The 19,623-nt window shown below is 43.5% G+C and overlaps 1 protein-coding gene across 5 annotated transcripts in view; it reads right to left on the bottom strand.

The window, feature by feature from the left end:
- HLCS (holocarboxylase synthetase) overlaps positions 1-19,623 on the bottom strand; it is a 237,683-nt gene that overhangs the window by 136,998 nt on the left and 81,062 nt on the right. The window lies entirely within an intron of this gene.

Raw genomic sequence — 19,623 nt, 5'->3', positions numbered from 1 at the left:
ATGTGATATGCCTTTTTCCATCCTTTTGCTTGTAACCTGTGTCTCTGTAATTATGTCTTAGAGAGAACACATACTCAGGTCTTGCTTTCTTTTTTTGTATCCGTTCTGACGCTCTCTGACTTTTAACCACAGTGCTTAGTCCATTATCATTTCAGATGATTATCGATAAAGCTGAATTAGGTCTACCATTTTGTTCGTTTTCGGTTTTTCCTTCAATTTTTTGGTTCCAGGATTCCTTTTCTTGCTGCCTTCTGTTGGATTCTTCGGATATTTTAATTTATCTGTTGGCTTTTTAGCTATACCTCTTTGCCTTATGTTTTTAGTGGTTACTCCAGGGACTACAATATAAATGCTTAATTTGCACATCTACTGAGTTTATACCATTTCACATCAGATGCAGAAGTACTGCCATCATGTAATTCCACTTATCCTCCTTCTCTTTTTTAATGTTTATGTATTTATTTATTTTGGGAGGGACAGAGTGAGAGAGAGAAAGAGAGAATAAGCAGGGGAGGGGCAGAGAGAGAGGGAGAGAGAGAATCCCAAGCAGGCTCCATACTGTCAGCATAGATCCCTCCATGGGGCTCAATCCCATGAACCATGAGATCATGACCTGAGCTGAAATCAAGAGTCTAACACTCAACCGACTGAGCCACCCAGGTGCCTCTCCACTTACCCCCCCTTCTGTTGTCCTTTATTCTACAGTTGTCATATGTATGACATCAGCATACAGGAGATTATGCAAGATGATGTTGTAATTTTTGCTTTAAACGGTCATATATGTTTTAAAGAAATTAAGTGGGGGAAAGTGTTTTAAATTTACTCGTTACATGCCATTTTATTCCTTCTCGAAGGAGCTAAGTTTTCCTCTGGTGTATTTCCCTCTACCCTCTGGGACTCCCATTGGCAATCTATCCAGAAGATCTGCACTATAACAAATTGTCTTTGTGTTCTTTTATCTGCAAATGTATTTTGCCTTCATCGTTGAAGCCTATTTTTGCCGGGTGTAGAATTCTGACTTGATGGGTTTTTTTTTTTTCTTTGAGCCCTTTAAAAATACTGTTTCCTTTCCTCGGGCCTCCATGATTTCTGATGAGAAACTGTGCACATTCAATTCATCATTCCTTGGCATGCAAACTGATGTTTCCTCAGGCTGCTTTCAGTATTTCCCCTTTATCTTTGTCTTTGGCAGTTTTACTCTAACGTGCGCAGGTGTATTTTCATCAGATTTATCCTGCTCAGGGTTTGCTGAACATATTGAACCAGCCAATTGATGTGTTTTACCAACTAGGGCGATCATTTGGCCACTGTTTCCTCAAATATGTTTTTCTGCCTCATTATGTCTCTCTTCCCAAAGGACTCCAATTATAATAATACATTGGACATTTTTAGATTCTCCCCCAGGTTCCTTAAATTTTTTTCAGTTTTTTTCTCTCTTCTTCAAATTGGGTAATTATTATTATTCTATTTTCAAGTCTACAGAACTTGAGAACATGAGGAAGATATAATTAAGTTCAGATGGCTGATCTTTGAAGGGTTACTGTGAACTAGACAAGCTAAAAGAAACATGCCATTCTAATTTTCAGAGGAAATTACACTAACTAGAGATGTCCTATCCCTATTGGAATTCAAGGAAATAAGGAAATTACTACTACTGAGTACCCAGTACTACTTGAGTACAAGTACAGTACAGGGACTGAACTGGGACTTTTATATAAACACTTCTATTTAACCCAGATCACAGCCCATTAATACAGACATTACTGTCCATGTTTTACAGATAATGGTACAGAAGAAAAAACAAGTTCCATAAGATGTCCCACTAGTAAGTTCCAGAGCTGAGACTTTTACTTATGATTCCCATCATATCCATTTCAACAAAAAAAAATTCTTAAAAAATTTAAGAAAATCACCAAGAATTAGATATGTCAGCTAACCTGATTTCCTTTTATAACAAATTAGTATGTACATACGTATGTATGTGTATACACACATAGATGTTGGAAGCAGGGGGGATACAGTGTATTAGGATTTCAGCAAAGCACCTGTAGTAATATAGTATTAGGAGCTAAGAATTAAAGCTCTCAAGACAAATCTTTTAAATGCTGGTTCTACCATTTAACTCTTCATGTGGCTCTGGCCCAAGCCATTTTAACCCTCTAAGCAATAGCTCCCTCATTTCTTAACATGGGAAATCTGGGGGCCTGGGTGGCTCAGACGGTTAAGCATCCGACTTCAGCTCAGATCATGATCTCATGGTTCGTGAGTTCAAGCCCTGCGTCAGGCTCTGTGCTGACAGCTCAGAGCCTGGAGCCTGCTTTGGATTCTGTGTCTCTCTCTTTTTCTCTGCCCCTCCCCTGCTCACACTCTGTGTCTAAGAGTAAACATTAAAAAAAAAATTTTTTTTTAACTTAAAATGGTATCTATCTCATGGGATTCTGGTCAAGACTGAATAGGAAAAATGCACACAGTACCTTCCACAAAGTAAATGCCAAGTCAATGTTAGCTATTATTAAGGCATGACATGTCCATGGACAAAAGATGAAATAATGTGAGATAATTGTATGACAGTGACGAAATAGTAAGAAATATTATCAACAACAAGTATTATTAGCCTCATCCTGTTCAATTCTATCAATGTCTGCTTTTGTTTCATAATTTTCCAATTACCTTCTGGAAAAGAAATATTGTAATGGGGTCACTAAAGAATTATACAGAACTGTTGGCTCAAAAAGAAATATGCTTATTATGTAGAATCGGAAAACGCTGGAAATGACAGAAAAGCATTTGCTGGAGATTGCTTAAATAAATCATGGTCAAGCTGTATGCACTGTAAAAAAAAAGAATGTGTTTTCAACAGACTGACTGCATGGGAAGTGATTATTTCATAAACAACATAATCACAGTTTTACATACATTGTGTAGGAGGAAAACAGACTAGAAGAAAATATACCAAAAGATTAATACCATCATTTACAGGTGGTGGGGTTACAGATGATTTTTATTTCCTTACCATATATTACCACATTGCCTAGTGTTCTACAATGTCCAAGAATTCTCTTTATAACTCAAAAACATTTCCAGAAAAAATAATTAGTTTTATGTACCCTGACTGGCTTTATGCAAAGCTGTTGATCTTTGGACCTAAAATTTTCATCTCCACCATAGGGATGTGACTAAATGTTCATTACAGGAGATGCTTAGAAAAAAAGGTGATATGGGGATTAAAAAGGCCAATAACTATCTTCACATATCTTAAACTATCTGAGCTAATTAACAGATCTTTTAACGATCATTTGGGAGAAAGTTAAATTTTCTCTACTTGGATCCATAAGACAGATTTCTTTTTTGGAATGGGCGGGGTTTCAAAAGACCCATCCCAGGAGACAGCACTGGCCTAAGACGCTGGAATGAGCTGCCTAAAGGTATAACAGCTCAATAAATATTTGTTAATTGAACAAATGCCAGAAAGCTTCTCACCATCAAGGACTCAGACACACCAGAAGCAATGCAAAGGGCATTCAGGCAGCAGGGGGTGACTGGCCGTTTGGGTACCCTCCCTCCCCAGATCTGAGAGATCATGACCATTTTCGCATATACCACTGGTTTGATCTCGAGTTTACGAGATGTCAAATCATCCTATCCCAACTATAACAACATTGCGCTGAACAGATTTGGTCTGTTTTACGATAGTTTTCCAGGTGCCACAGCAAAAAAGTAAAAGTGCCCGCAGTCTTACCCTGGGGTTCTATCTCCCCTGGCCTGCAGGACAAACCCAAGAGGGCCTCCGTTGACCTCCAACGGTAGGGAGTCACTACACTTTGCAACAGAAAGAAGGGAAGGAGAAAGAAGGGAAGGGAACAGAATAGAACAACACCTAAACTCAAAGCTACAGGAAGCATTTACCTGAGCTTCAGAACAAAAACAAAAACAACTTTTTGTAAGATGAGCTTCTCATCAGGGACTTACAATCCTGACAGGCACCGTGCAAGTTTCTTAAGTTATCTTCATGGATAAGCACAGAATGTTAAAAATCAAATTACATTTCATTTGGTTGAAGTTTAGAAAAGAGCAGGTGCCCTAGAGTACTGTCAGTGGTAAGAAGGATACTGAAAGTTTAAAAATAAAAACTCCAGGAAACCAGGATGAGAGCCAGTTGTATAAATCCCGCACCCCAAACTTTGCACCACTGTTCAAGCACACGCAACCTATACCCAGATTCCAGGGCAAATTCTACTCTACGTTAATGAGTCAAGCAAGCTTTAACGAAACTTCAAATCTAAAACGTTGACCAAGGGGCATCTGGGTGGCTCAGTCAGTTGAGGGTCCGACTTCGGCTAAGGTCATGATCTCATGGTTCATGGGTTCGAGCCCCGTGTCAGGTTCTGTGCTGACAATTCAGAGCCTGGAGCCCTCTTCAGATTCTGTGTCCTTCTCTCTCTCTCTGCCCCTCCCCAGCTCATGCTCTGTGTCTCTCTGTCTCTCAAAAATGAATAAACGATAAGATGAGATGAGATGAGATGAGATGAGATGAGATGAGATGAGATGAGATGAGATGAGATGTTGACTAAGACCTCATACAAGACAACCATGCACCCACCCCAACTCCCCCACCCATATTTCCACCACAGCTCTCCCCAATCCACATCCCCTACATCCCCTCCCAGAACACTCCCTAAAGGGTTCGGGAACTGAGGGGCACTCCCTACCAAAGCTGAGATCTTTACACCATGGTGTCATCCCCTCTCGGCGTCTGGGTGTTTGAAACCCAAGCTACACCAGCAGAAATTTTTCCTCTCAGACATCACTGCTCTGTAACTAGAGACATCTGAGTAACCACTGGATAATCACTCCTGAAGACAAGAGCTATTCAGCTTAACAGGGGCAGGGGACCCACACAGGTTTCCCTGGGTTCCAGAAGGGAACCACAGTTACTCAGTCCTCATTGTTAGTCTGGGGACGTCGGGGAAACTCCAAATGGTGCTGAGTTTTATGAATAATATGCATACAGCTTTGACGTGTCATATAATAACAACCACAGAAACACAGTGTAATCCATTTGGGTTACACAGCACACCCACAGGAGGAGAAAGAACTTATCTCATAACAGATAACCTTAAATCCCCATTACCTTAGATCCTCTTGGAACAAGGCAGAGTATAAAAAGAAATAATCCAGTCAACCACTCAGCCTGCTATTAAGATACAACCATCCCAGTCAGCTGTGCTGAGTGTCCAGATGGCAGGACCTTGGGCACTTTCTTGGCCAGTGGTCTTGACACCCATGCCCTGAGGAGCCTGGGCTCTGAGAAGGCTTCCTAGCCTCATCTGTACAGTGGGGTAGTTTATGTAAAAAGGGGCTTTACTGCTTAAAAAATGTATATATAATTAAGCCACCAATCTAGTACAGCCTTCTCAAGTTACAGATAAGGAAACACATCCAGGGAATTTGGGTGGTTCACCCAACATCACACAGCTGGTGTGTGAGAACGACACAGATAAAATTACAGCCTAAACAACAGATGTTGGTGAGGATGCGGAGAAAGAGGATCTCTTTTGCACTGTTGGTGGGAATGCAAACTGGTGCAGCCACTCTGGAAAACAGTATGGAGCTTCCTCAAAAAGTTAAAAATAGAACTACCCTACAACCCAGCAATTGTACCACTAGGTATTTTCCCAAGGGATACAGGTGTGCTGTTTCGAAGGGGCACATGCACCCCCGTGTTTATAGCAGCCCTATCGACAATAGCCAACGTCTGGAAGGAGCCCAAATGTCCATCGATGGATGAATGGATAAAGAAGATGTGGTAAACACACACACACACACACACACACACACACACACACACACACACACACAATGGAGTATTACTCAGCAATCAAAAAGAATGAAATCTTGCCATTTGCAACTACGTGGATGGAACTAGGGGGTATTATGCTAAGCAAAATTAGTCAGTCAGAGAAAGACAAATATCATATGAGTTCACTCAATGTGGAATTTAAGATACAAAATAGATTGAACATAAGGGAAGGGAAGTAATATAATATAAAAACTGGAAGGGGGACAAAACGTAAGAGACTTAAATACAGAGAACAAACTGAGGGTTGCTGGAGGGGTTGTGGGTGGAGGGATGGGCCAAATGGGTAAGGAGCATTAAGCAGGACACTTGTTGGGATGAGCACTGGGCTTTATACGTAAGGGATGAATCATTGGATTCTACTCCCGAAATCATTATTGTACTATATGCTAACTAACTTGGATGTAAATTTAAAAAAAGACAGCCTAAGTTTCCAAGGTCACTGACACTGCCATCCCACCATGTAGTTGCATTTTTGGGTGAATTCTGTTCACATATTACACAGTTTTAAACTGTGAAAATGACATTAGCATCCAGGTGACCTCTGAAACCAAAGGCCAGAAAAAAGAGGTAAGGTACAGACCTCCTCATAATCCCTTCCTCTTCTCTTGTCTCCTCCACCCCTTCCCACATCCCGAGAAAACACTTCTCTGCCAGGCAATGACTTCATCATTTTCCTTCTCGCTAATTTGAATACTCTGGTGGGAGAGCCAAACAAAAAATGAAAATGATGAATGACCCCTTGTGCAATGCAGAAAAAATGTGGCGTCTGGGTCTCAGAGTGACGGAATACCCCTCATGCAGAAATAGAACATGCTTCTCTCCAAAACAAAAAGCAGAAACAAAGGCATAGCAGAGCTCCGAGTGTGTGCAGATAAACGGTGGGTGTGTAAAGGATTTTCAAGGGGCGGATGAAAGCAAATCAACCCTCCCCTCCAAAGCAGGTAAGTGTTTTACGTGCAAGAAAAACCAAAGTTTTTCTAAGTGAGTCACACAGCAACGTCAAGGGAGAAATGGAAATGCAAATGATAGAGAGGGATGCAGAACAAGGCAAAGGAAAAATATCTGCTTGGTCACCTAACACATTTTTTTAAATTTTTTTAATTTTTTATTTTTGAGAGAGAGAGAGAAAGAGAGAGAGAGAGAGAGAGAGAGAGAGAGCGAGCAGGGGAAGGGCAGAGAGAAAGACCGAGGATCTAAAACGGGCTCTGCACTGACAGGCTGACAGCAGTGAGCCCAACGCGGGGCTCGAACTCACAAACCACAAGATCATGACCTGAGCTGAAGTCGGACGTTTAACCAACTGAGCCAACCAGGAGCCCCTCACCTAACACATTTTAACCAATGTTTTAATCCGCAGCTCAGCCTCTACCTCCGCACGTGTATACAGGCAAGTGGCCATACTTGGGCCGTCATGAACACCAAATTCTAAGAAGATTTAAAATTTTTCCACTCAGAAACTAATGTTAACTCACAAACTGAGAGTTACCTTTTTTTGCATTGAGAGTTTTTTACTTTTTTAATTGAAGCCTATTATTGTATAAATTTAACATGTAGATGTGAATTTGATACAATTAGATATTGTAATATGATGGCTATTGCAGCAATAGTCGGCCCCTCTATCCCATTACTTATCATTTCTTTTTAGCAGTTGGAATAATTAGGTTCTAAGTCTCTAAGCAAGTTTGGCGGTTATGTGATACTGTTGTCGATATTCACCGTGCCAGGCATTAGAGCATGAGGACTTATTTGAGGGCTTGGGGACTACTTGTCGCAAATTTGTACCTTTTTTTTAAATGTTTATTTATTTTTGAGAGAGAGAGAGAGAGAGAGAGTGTACAAGCAGGGGAGGAGCAGAGAGAAAGGGAGACACAGAATCCAAAGCAGGCTCCAGACTCTGAACTGTCAGCACAGAGCCCAACCCAGGGCACAAACCCACGAACTGTGATGTGAGATCACGACCTGAGCCAAAGCCAGACGCTCAACCAACTGAGCCACCCAGATGCCCTGCAAGTTTGTCCCTTAAACAACATCTGTGCAAGTCTCCCACCCCTCATTCCCTGGTAACCACCATTTAACTCTGTTTTTAACGAGCCTGGCTTTTTTAGATTCCACATATACGTTATATCACACAGTACTGATCTTTTTCTCCCTTCTCTCCCTTAGCACGATGTCCTTATTCATGTTGTCACCTAACCAAGTTTTTAAAATGCTGTTTTCTGGGGCGCCTGGGTGACTCAGTCAGTTGAGCATCCGACTTTGGCTCAGGTCATGATCTCATGGTTTGTGAATGAGGACCCTGCGTCAGGCTCTCTGCTGACAGCTCAGAGCCTGGAGCCTGCTTCAGATTCTGTGTCCCCTCTCTCTCTGCCCCTCCCCCAATCACATTTGGGGTCTCTCTCTCTCTCTCTCAAAAATAAATAAACATTAAAAAAAATTAAAATGGTGTTTTCTTATCGTACACTTTTTACTGCATCAGAACCTTGGAACATATTCTCAGGGTTCATTTCTGCAGTTTCCAAGCAGGTGGCCATCAGACGTCTCCATCTGGAGAAAGCACCCATGTTAGAAGGCAGACAAAGAGGAGACGGAACCAGCACGCACCACCCACTCACGTCAGAGACTGAGCACAGGGCTCCGCATTTCACTGACTCCCTTTGGCCCTTTCAACATGGGCAGCATTCCCATGAGTGGATATCACTACACTTTGCTCATTTTCAGATGGGAAGTCATGGAATTCGCCAACGACGCTCCGAGACCTGAGATGCTGTCGGTACCCATGATGCCCTGGCCAGTGTAAGCCAGATTGCTCATCCGCCCACTCTGGGCCGCCCAGGGCATGTACACGGCCCTGTCGCTAAGAAATAACTCCTCTGCCCTCAATAACTGAGAGAAAAAACAGTCCCAACCACCACGGGACGCGGCTCGCTTCTCAACTGTAGTTAACCCTCGGCTTTCCCTCTAAGATGTATCTGAACCGGGGAAAAAACAAGCCTAGGGAGTTCCCTATCACCATCTTAGTGAAGGCCTTTCCCAACCGCAAACTTGGCTTTATTACCCTTGGTGGTATTTTATTACTCATTCGAACGGAACAGAGGCATCTGACAAAATGAATATCAAGTGCTGCATACAGTTGAGCAACTCTGCGGGGTAAGAAGTATCTGAGATGTTTCAAGCAATTGAAGACAGCGAAGCATCATCACACACAAGCACTTCTAACTGGTACAAGAGGTTCAGGGGCTCAAGGAAGAGATGCGCATATCATGGCTATGCACAAGGCATATCCGTGGGACCAACGAAAATGTTCCAAGGGGAGACGTTCCAGCTTTTTCCAAATGATCGCTGTTGCCTAAGAAAATGATAAATTATTAACATTTTAAAATAGAGAAAGCTTGATAAAAAAAAAAAAAAAGAAAGGGAACTCGTTCTGCATATTTTAAGGGCAACACAAACATGGACAACCGACTATGTTTTCTCATCTTTCAAGAAAAGCTGGACTAAAATAACACATTTTTGGCAAAATAGTAACTCGTGATGAGCCATCATGCTTCTTGTCTGATGAGAAAAAACTGCCAAAACCTTCAACAAAAACTCCACCCCAAGAAAACACATATTACAATCTGGGGTGAAGACAATGTTGATTTGTTTCATGGACACGCACACACTGCCATTGAAGAAGGCTTGATGAAGGTCAAAAAGAGAAAAAAAAAAAAAAAGGATTACACCGAAGTTTAAATGATAGTGACAGTGCAGTCAATATAAGCTCTGTGCTGATGGGGGACCTGGGTGGCTCACTTCAGCTCAGGTCATGATCTCATGGCTCGTGAGTTCGAGTCCCGCATCAGGTTCTGTGCTGACAGCTCAGAGCCTGGAGCCTGCTTCAGATTCTGCCTCCCTTTCTCTCTGCCCCTCCCCTGCTCACTCGCGCTCTCTCTCTCTCTCAAAAATAAATAAACATTAAAAATTTTTCAAAACTATAAGCTCTGTACAGACAGCTTTGCAGACATATCTCAGTACATCCTCCTCAGATAGTGGGGTGGATGCAGGCTCCTGGAAGGAAGGTCTTGCATGACTGCTGCCTCTCCCCACTGGATCCCAGAGCCTACCCCGAAGGCCTGCACATGGCTGGTGCTGAAGACAAATTAGTTGAGCGACTGAATTTAAAAAGAAGAAGAAGAAGAAAGCAGAGACTATTACCAGCTACATCATATGGATAAGGAAGTGGAGGCTTGAATGGTCTCTGATTTACCCAAGGTCACTCAAATAGTAAAAGGCAGAACTGGAATCCCAACCCAGGACAGTAATATCCCATCCCGAGATCTAAGCCCTTAGGTCAAACCAAGAGTCTATCCTCAGTAACTAGAAATGAGTGGGGGGAAAATGGTGGGGGGGGGGGGGTGCCTGGGTAGCTCAGTCAGTTAAGCATCTGACTTAGGCTCAGGTCACGATCTCACAGTTTGTTCGAGCCCCACGTCAGGCTCTGTGCTGACAGCTCAGAGCCTGAAGCCTGCTTCAAATTCTGTGTCTCCCTCTCTCTCTGCCCCTCTCATGCTCTGTCTCTCTCTCTTAAAAATAAATCAATTTAAATAAATAAATACCCAAGAAAGGAAGGAAGGAAGGAAGGAAGGAAGGAAGGAAGGAAGGAAGGAAGGGAGAAACGAGTGAGCCACGGGAACTAGTTGTTTTTGCAAATACTGCGCACAAGGGGTACACCTTGTTTTGTTGTTTTTTGTTTTGTTTTGTTTTTGCTAAAAGCCTGGTATACTCTCAAAAGAGTGAGACCACTACCACTGAGAACATGCAAAGGACTGTGCTGTGTGTTTGGAAGAAGGTTCCAGAGGAAGAACCTCCCCCGTGTGCCGGGCACAGCAGAACCGCCGTCACGGCTGGGCAGCCTGTCCTTTGTTGGCTGTTCACAAGGCATCGGCCTGACGGCTACACTCACCCTCACTCTCCCGCACAGTAAGACCTGGGACGCTTCAGGTCGTCGGACAGTTAAATGTGGCTGAACGAGGAGAGAGAGTCAAAGAAGGTCCAATTCCAATGAAAACGCCATCTACACAGAACGCACCGTAACCACCATAAAATGTCAAACCTCACAATAAGTTTACCCTGCCTGAAAAAATCAGTTACAGAACGTGAAAGTAGACATTCTCAAACACTAAAAACTGATGGGGAGGCATCTCTGGAAAATAATAGGCCACTTCATAGTTCACTTCCAGGAGCTTGGCACATGAAAGGTTAACTTATTCAGGTGTTGAACTGGGGGCGGGGGGGGGGGGGAAGCATTTGATGGAGAACTTGCCAGAACAGCCCTTCAGTCATGACCTCCAGAGTCAAAGGCTGGAGTTCTGTTCTAAACCTTAGTTTAGAAGTAAACATCAAAATAAAGGTTTCTTTAAAATTCCTCAATAATTTCCACTTTAAAAGCACCAAACCGGCCCATAAAAGAGCTCAGAGTAATTATTCCAAAGCAATCAACTTTTTAAAAACCCTTTACTTCACGATTACACCAACATCCCATTAATTTGGGACACTTACCACGTATTTATTCTTTGCTCGTTACCTACGTGCACATTAAGAGTACACCAATAACACAATACAGGCATTAATATGTAAAACATCAACAAAAGCCATCTGGAAAACTAATGAATAATCAAGGGATTTCAAATTAAACTACAGAATTTTCCCTTAGAATCTTTAGGACAACACTGTCAAGTTCAATCTATTCACTTCGCCTCCAGAATCAATTTTTCAAACCTTATGACAGGTCTAATCGCTTCCACCTGTGTCTCTAGCTTGACTCTTGACGGGCATGCTACCAGCCAGGGTGGAAATGTAGACAAAGACCCCTATTAGGATCCGGCTGTTTCTCTACTGTGAGGTCACTCAGCCATTAAATTAGTTCCAGCCCAATTTCTGTCTCTCAGGCCTCGACTTCAGGGGAGGAGGGTGTGCAGGAGAGCAAGTTAGGGGAGCAGAACCAGAAAAGCAGAAAAGGGGGAAGAGACGTTTGGGACTGAGGAGACACACACGCACAGAGGCAAAAAGCTGGGATTGGCCCCAAACTCTGAAACAAAAATACCTTCTCAAATGATGGTGGCCATTCTCCGCAATGCGATTTCCCCCAAATGTCTGCAAAAACTATGTTATAGGATGATTTTTCCTTTTCATTCCCTTTGCCCGTAGAAAGGCAATGGTCTCCCATACAACGTTTTCTCAAACGACGGGAGCCCAACTCGCAAAACCACTTCAGCCCTCTAAAGGCGCTGGAGGTTACGGAAAGACAGAAAGGCTGGCTGGTGGAAAGGGCAGACTCGGGAAGATGGCCCGATCGAGTCTGCTCACATGGAGGGAGCGTCCAGCGGCCCAGACCTCACAGCTGAGGAAAGCAAGAACCAGGGCAGGAACACTGCCAAGGGTACAGAGCTACCTGGTGACAAAATCTTCAGTGCCAGCATCTTCCCCTACCAGACCCGGAGATCTGTGGTAGCAGGAATGATGCCCGACACATAGTACCTGCTCAAAAACAATTCAGTGACCAGTCTACTGCCTTCCCTACATCACATCATCTACCGCGCCCACTTCTCTCTGCCCAAACTCCCAGCTCTCAGAACAAGAAGGGCACACGCGGCTTGTGTGAACTGAACAGCACGGGCATCTGATTCTTCCGATGCACTGGAAGGGCTGGGTAGTTCCTTCCCCATCACTCTCCCTCCAGGGCCTAACAGAGTGCCTGGCATATAGAAGGCACTCCATAAATGCTTATCCCATCAATGATGAAGGCCAAACTTATGCCTCTGAGAAATCAAGGGCCTAAAACAATACTAAGAAAATAAACTTATTTAATAAGGAAATCCGTATTATCCTTTGCAAATAAAAGAGCCCACCCTTGACCAGTTTATTGAGGATATAGAAGTATGCAGAGGAAATCAGTATGAACAAGTCTGTCCTCATCTACCACTCCATAAACTGTGGCTTCACACGTGAGTTATTTCAATATCTCAAATGACCTGGTAAAAGTCATCAAAAAGATGACACAAGTCAAAGTCTAATAAGTGGCAGTTCCAAAATGACCACAACTCAGCTACCCCCAAGCTCTGTGCTCCATGGTCTAGGCCTAACGCCTTCCCCACAGCAGAGGGCCAATCATCACTTAACAGATTAGACAGAGTGTGGCACCCCGACCACGCCACTTGGAAGTGTTTCTCCCAGCAGTGGCGATGGATTCAGTGGCCTGCCATACCCCCTTGCGTAGACCCCACCACCACCAAGAGCTCACATTTGCAAATGGCTTCTGTGGTGCGTAGCTGTAGGATGTGACTATGGGACACAATAAAGTTCACTGGGCCAGACAGAGTACCGAATCCACGCCCTGGGGACTCTATCCAACAAGCTGAGCTAACTGGTCACAGGGAAACCTACCAGGAAATAGGGCAGAAAGAAAAAGAAAGGTGTCTAAAGGCAATCAACACCAGCATCACATCTAAAAGGTTACCCTGACAATAGAGTAGAAAATACATGTCATGGTCAGAAACACATGCCCAAGAAAATGACTGGAGCAGGGGATACAGGGTGAAATTATCTATTCTAACCAGACTGGATGGGTAGCTCAGCCAAGTCAGACTTTTGGGGGAACATCGCTCACTCATTCTTTTATTTTATAATAATAAAAAGTGGCTTTCACTTTTTATTTTTGGAGAGGGAAGCCCACAAGCCCTTCAATTGTCTTGATTTAATTATTAGCAAGCAGCCCCCTTATCTCCCCTGATTACTCCCTTTCTCCAGAGCTCCCCCGCCCTCTACTGAATTACTAATATACCTTTATTTATTTTTTCTTATTTTTTTAATGTTTATTTATTTGAGAGAGAGAGAGAGAGAGAGAGAGCGCGCACTAGTGGGGAAGGACAGAGAGAGAGGGAGACACAGAATCCAAAGCAGGGTCCAGGCTCCGAGCTGTCAGCACAGAGCCCGATGCGGGGCTCTAACCGAAGAACCGTAAAGATCATGACCTGAGCCCAAGTCAGATGCTCAACCGACTGAGCCACCCAACTGTCCATTAACACACCTTTAAAATTCAAAGGTTAAGGGCTCCTGGGTGGCTCAGTCGGTTAAGAGACCAGCTCTTGGTTTAGGCTCGGGTCATGACCTTGTGGTTTGTGGGTTCAAGCCTCGTGTCGGACTCTGTACTAACAGTATGCAGCCTCCTTGGGATCTTTCTCTCTCCCTCTGCCCTTCTCCTGCTCGCTTGTTCTCTCTCTCTCTTAAAATAAATAGACATTTAGAAACCAATTTGACAGTAAATTTCATATATTAAAAAATAAAAAATAAAAAAAATAAAAATAAAAAAAATAAATAGACATTTAAAAAGATAAAAGAAGATAAAATTAAATTAAATTAATAAAATGAAATAAATTAAATAAAATAAATTAAATAAATAAAATGAATAAAATAAAATAAAATAAAATAAAATAAAATAAAATAAAATAAAATAAAATAAAATAAAATAAATTTCACAGGTTACAGGAAGGAGGTGAAGGTGGCAGGGGTTCATGGCCTTTGGACCAGCCTGATTTCATACCCTGAGGTCAAATGAAAGCTTTCAGTGTCTGTCTCAGGGCCACAGTCATTTCACTGGGTTTGCAGTCAAAGAAGAAAGCACAATGCCCTCCAAAATAGTTGTCAGAAGAGAAATTTCCAAATCGTCCTAGATTTACACTAGTAACATAAGAAAAACACCTCTAATGGCATTGAGTAAGCAATGAAACAGAACTGGTGTTACTATTCAAATAAATTATTTTCACCGATGATTTCAAACCTTATAGACACTGGGGCTATCCTCATGTGGATACAACTTAAAGGCCCCCAGCTATTTTTCTTAGTAGTCTGACAAATAAAAAGTCCATGCCTGGGACAAAGACTTCTAATTGTTCTCTGATATCTAGTCTCCATTCCTCCCTAGCACAAGGACCCTGATTTGCAGTGGATTCATGGATACTGAGTATAAAGACCATATTAATTTCCTCACCTTCTTTGCAGGTAGATATGGTCATGTGCCTAGATCCTAGCCCTAGAGTATAAACAAAAATGTCATGAGCGATTTCTGGAAAGAGTCCATAAAGAGTGAGGCACACCCTCCATACACATCCTCCTGCTTACTGGCTAGAACAAGAACATAAATGCCTGGGCTGCTCTTAGACCCCTTGCTGAGGGTGACAGTGCAACTCACTTGCGTCCCTGACACTGTGGGCCACACACTGACCACCCCTGGGCTGCCTGTCTCAGCCTACCTCACCTATAGGACAGAGAAATAAACTTCAATCCTGCTTGAAACACTTTAATTTGGAAATACCTGTCTAATCCTAAGTGACCTAGAAATTGGTACCTGAATAGGGTGTGCCCCAGGGTTTGGATTTACACTTGTCCCAAAAAACAAGGCCTAAAACTGCAGTCTAACGTGGAGGACCGAGGCAGGGAGCAGCTGGAGAGAAATGGGTCTCAGGGGCTCATAACTGGAGACCACTATCGTCACGCAGTAGCAAAGCACTCAAAAGAGGGGCGTCTGACTTCAGCTCAGGTCATGATCTCACGATTCATGGGTTCGAGCCCCACCTCAGGCTCTGTGTTGACAGTGCGGAGCTTGCTTGGGATTCTCTCTCTGTCCCTCTCTCTCTCTGCCCCTCCCCTGCTTGCGCTCTCGTGCTCTCGCGCTCTCCCTCTCTCTCTCTCTCAAAATAAATAAACTTAAAAAGAAAAAGCATTCAATAGAGGCCTGGCTTTCTATAGCTTGGGAAGAAGACCATGCACCTGTTAGAAGCTGTACCATTGCAATAAAGAACTCTATGGGGCGCCTGGGTGGCGCAGTCGGTTAAGCGTCCGACTTCAGCCAGGTCACGATCTCACGGTCCGTGAGTTCGAGCCCCGCGTCAGGCTCTGGGCTGATGCTCGGAGCCTGGAGCCTGTTTCCGATTCTGTGTCTCCCTCTCTCTCTGCCCCTCCCCCGTTCATGCTCTGTCTCTCTCTGTCCCAAAAATAAATAAAAAACGTTGAAAAAAAAAATTTTTTTAAAAAAAGAACTCTGAAAATGTACAATGTCAGTGTTTGTCAGTCCTTCCTGACACCCTCGGCAAAGTTCACCGAAAGAGAAATGATCTCCACTAGAGCTAACTGACCTCAAAGGATGCAGAAGAAAAGAGACCTGATAAGAGGGGCTCTCGGTTGGCAACCAGCAATCTACGATGGAGCCTATGGGGCTGTCTCGCCAGCCCCAGTAGGTGCTAAGACAGGTGCTTCGGCAAAGACAGCCTGGAGCCTCGTGCCAAAGATGTCAGGGAGGGCCTGGCCTTTTTTCATCCAAGCCACCGTTTCATTCAGCCGCGGGAGCCACCATCTAACTGGGAGAGAAGGGGATGAGCAGAGTATCGAGGCCTTTGAAAGACCAGAGTTTTTAGACTGAAACACTCTGTCCTGATAAGATCATTGACGGTTAGTCACACGGAACCATCAGAGGCCTACTAAAGTCTTTAGAAACTTCTATCTCCATGGAAACCATAAGGCTGACCTAGAAAAGGCTGTGATTGTTCACCCTCAAAACAATACCCAGAGCCCAAACCCTCATAGACAGTGGATGCCATACGCCCAGCCCCTCTGATGCACATCTCAGACGTGGTGCAGTTAAGACCTCCCCAAGAGGCAAGGCCATGACCCCACGGACACCAGGCGAGAGAGACCTTCCTGGAGAACAGAACCAGGGCTGCCAGACACAGCCGGGAAACCTGCCTACCACCAGCTCAGGGAGTCTTTCCTCTCTCCGCCTAGGGTACTCCGTGGTCGCCACTTCACCCACAGCAGCACAGTGCACAGGCATGCTGGGGACACAGAACATGCCTGCGTTTGTGGTTTGGGGGTTTTTGTAGTTTAGTTTTTATTTATTTATTTTTTTGAGGGAGAGAGACAGAGAGACAGACAGGGTGTGAGTGGGGTAGGGGGCAGAGAGAGAGAGGGAGAGAGAGAATCCCAAGCAGGCTCCATGCTCAATGCGGGGCTCGAACTCACAAAACTGTGAGATTATGACCTGAGCTGAAATCAAGAGTCGAAAGCCTAATCAACTGAGCCAGGTGCCCTTGAGAACACGTCTGTTTTAACCAGCAGACCGCCAGACCTCAGGGAGCCACGTCCAGCCCTGAGTAAGAAGACTCCATCCCCAGAGATCCTGAATCTGCTCGAGAGGAAATAAACAAGTAGACTGGCAGGGCTATCTTCCTGGAGGAGGGGGTGAGAGTTTTGGAAACGGGGAAAAAGGTGCAACACAGATATTTGGGACTGTGGCAGAAATTGCTGGCTGTTCCCCACTGCGTCCTTTCCCCCTCCCTTCTCGGGAAGAGAACTCCCAATTTTTAGCTGCTATAAGTCGCCGTGGGTGAGGAGGGGCACAGAAAAAGGACTTTAGAAACCTTATAATAAAGAGTATCTAATTTACATTTTACTTCTATTCCAGACTATAAGGAAAGAGCCACAGAGGTAACAGATGTAAAGAGAGAGGCACACACAGAGTTCAAACCCAGGCCACAGTTTTGAAAAGTCTTCTTGCCCTGGACTTATTGATGTGGTCAGTCCACAGGAACAATTCAGTAAATTGTGATACGTAGCTTCCTACATGCTGGTGTGATACTAGAGTTTGACTCTGATGGCCCTAGGCACTAAAAGATGACGTATGAAATTGATGGATATGTGTAACATACGCAGCACCAGTGGCTGGAAGATAAAAGCTTCTAATACATGTTAGTTGCTATTATTATCATTATTACCACGACCATAGACTGTGCTTCCATGAGGACGGCCCACGTGGGATCAAATAGAGTATTAGCTACAGAAATGGTCTCGGTCTTACTCTCAGAGAGTGATAAGCCATATATTTCACGTATCTATCTCATGGTCCCTTTGTGCACAACTGAGTTTCTGACACCAAGGTGACCACTTCAAAGTCCTTCTCCTAAAAAAGGCTACGGTCCATCCACCCCACCCCCAGGAACTTCTCACCGGGCTTGCTGACTCACGAGGCTGCAGTGAGTAACTTTATCTGTTAGTGTTAGGACGGGACCCACACGAGCAGTGGAAGAAGACATCTGTAAGTTACACGGAGCAGCCACTATTTATTTATTCAATATCCGCTCTGTGCCAGGCGGAGGGATTAATCATTAATCATCAAAGCCATTTCATTCTCTGTGCTCTACAGAGACCAGACAAGAAAAGAAACAAAGAAGCTTCCCAAATGCCCTCGGAAAGGTCAAAATATTCTTTTTCCTTGGTAAAGATAAAAACTATCCTCCAGAAGGTTCTGACTCCACTACTGTTGAGCTCACCTACACATTTTTACAGACCCGAGTTGCTTAAGACAGAATTAAAAAAAAAACAAAAACAAAAAACAAAAGTTCAATATCAAAAAGGAACTTACCAAGATCCAAGGGCACTAAAGCAGGTGTATTTACATGGCATTTTTCTTCTATCCTAAAACACATGCTCACCAGGGTATAAAGAAACCCAACCATCTGATTACACAGGAGACACAGTCCAGCCCTCGAAAGGGCTCAGAGCCCTCTTAGTAATGCACTGCCCGCTATATAAGCTCAGAGGCCGTCATTCCACTAATTCAAGATCATCCCAACATAAAATATTCTTTGCTGATTGTCCAACAAAAACAGACAAGACGTGCCAATATTTTTCTATTTAAATTTAATCTCTCCAAACCTTATCTTAAGTACTATGTCTGCTTTTTTATTTGGAAAATATAATAATAATAGGTCACCTTTTCAATATTTTCAATATAGTGTTCTCTTGAGTAACAAAGGATTATCACAGAGTTCACACAGGCAAGTAATGATCGTTCCATATACCAACACAGGCTTTTTCCTGCTCATCTGAGAACAGGGAACTGGGAAGGAGGGGAGGCGGGAGAGGGTGGGAACGCTGAAAAATGAAAGTACCTGACAACACAAGAAAAAACAGCAAACAAGAACTGTTCATGACCATGGCTCATATTCCCCTTCCCACTACACCTGCCTCGCTCTACCAATTCCACTACACTGGTGCTTTCTCTACATACTATCCCCACATAAAACTGCCAGTTCCATGAGAAGGGAGTAGGTGTGAGCAGGACAGTCAAGAAAATACTAAGGTATTGTATCATTTCAACATACCGTATCAACATATTACCGAATTCCAGAAATTATTAAGAAAGCCCCAAATATTTCCCTGCATTGAATTATGCATCTAATTGTGCAGTCCTATGAAAGAAAATGCCTAGAAACTGTAAATCCAATGGTTCTTTTGGAGTCTTAACATTCCTGAAATTTTAGTCCCATGTTGAGGGAAGATGTCTTTCTTTTTTTTTTTTTTTTTTTTTAAATTTTTTTTTTTTTTTTTAACATTTATTTATTTTTGAGACAGAGAGAGACAGAGCATGAACGGGGGAGGGGCAGAGAGAGAGGGAGACACAGAATCGGAAGCAGGCTCCAGGCTCTGAGCCATCAGCCCAGAGCCCGACGTGGGGCTCAAACTCACAGACCGCGAGATCGTGACCTGAGCCGAAGTCGGACGCTCAACCGACTGAGCCACCCAGGCGCCCCGGGAAGATGTCTTTCTTATTCACTCCTTCTATAAGCCTACGTTTTAAACTATCTCAATAGAAGAGTACTGATTAATACTAATTTAAGAGTTAAAAAAAAAAATCCTTTCATCTGTTTGCCATTTTTTAACCTTTAACCAAC

This window comes from Panthera tigris, chromosome C2, assembly GCF_018350195.1.
Source record: "Panthera tigris isolate Pti1 chromosome C2, P.tigris_Pti1_mat1.1, whole genome shotgun sequence".
NCBI lineage: Eukaryota > Metazoa > Chordata > Mammalia > Carnivora > Felidae > Panthera > Panthera tigris.
The sequence above is the reverse complement of the archived record's forward strand: the minus strand, read 5'-3'. Positions and strand labels throughout refer to the sequence as shown.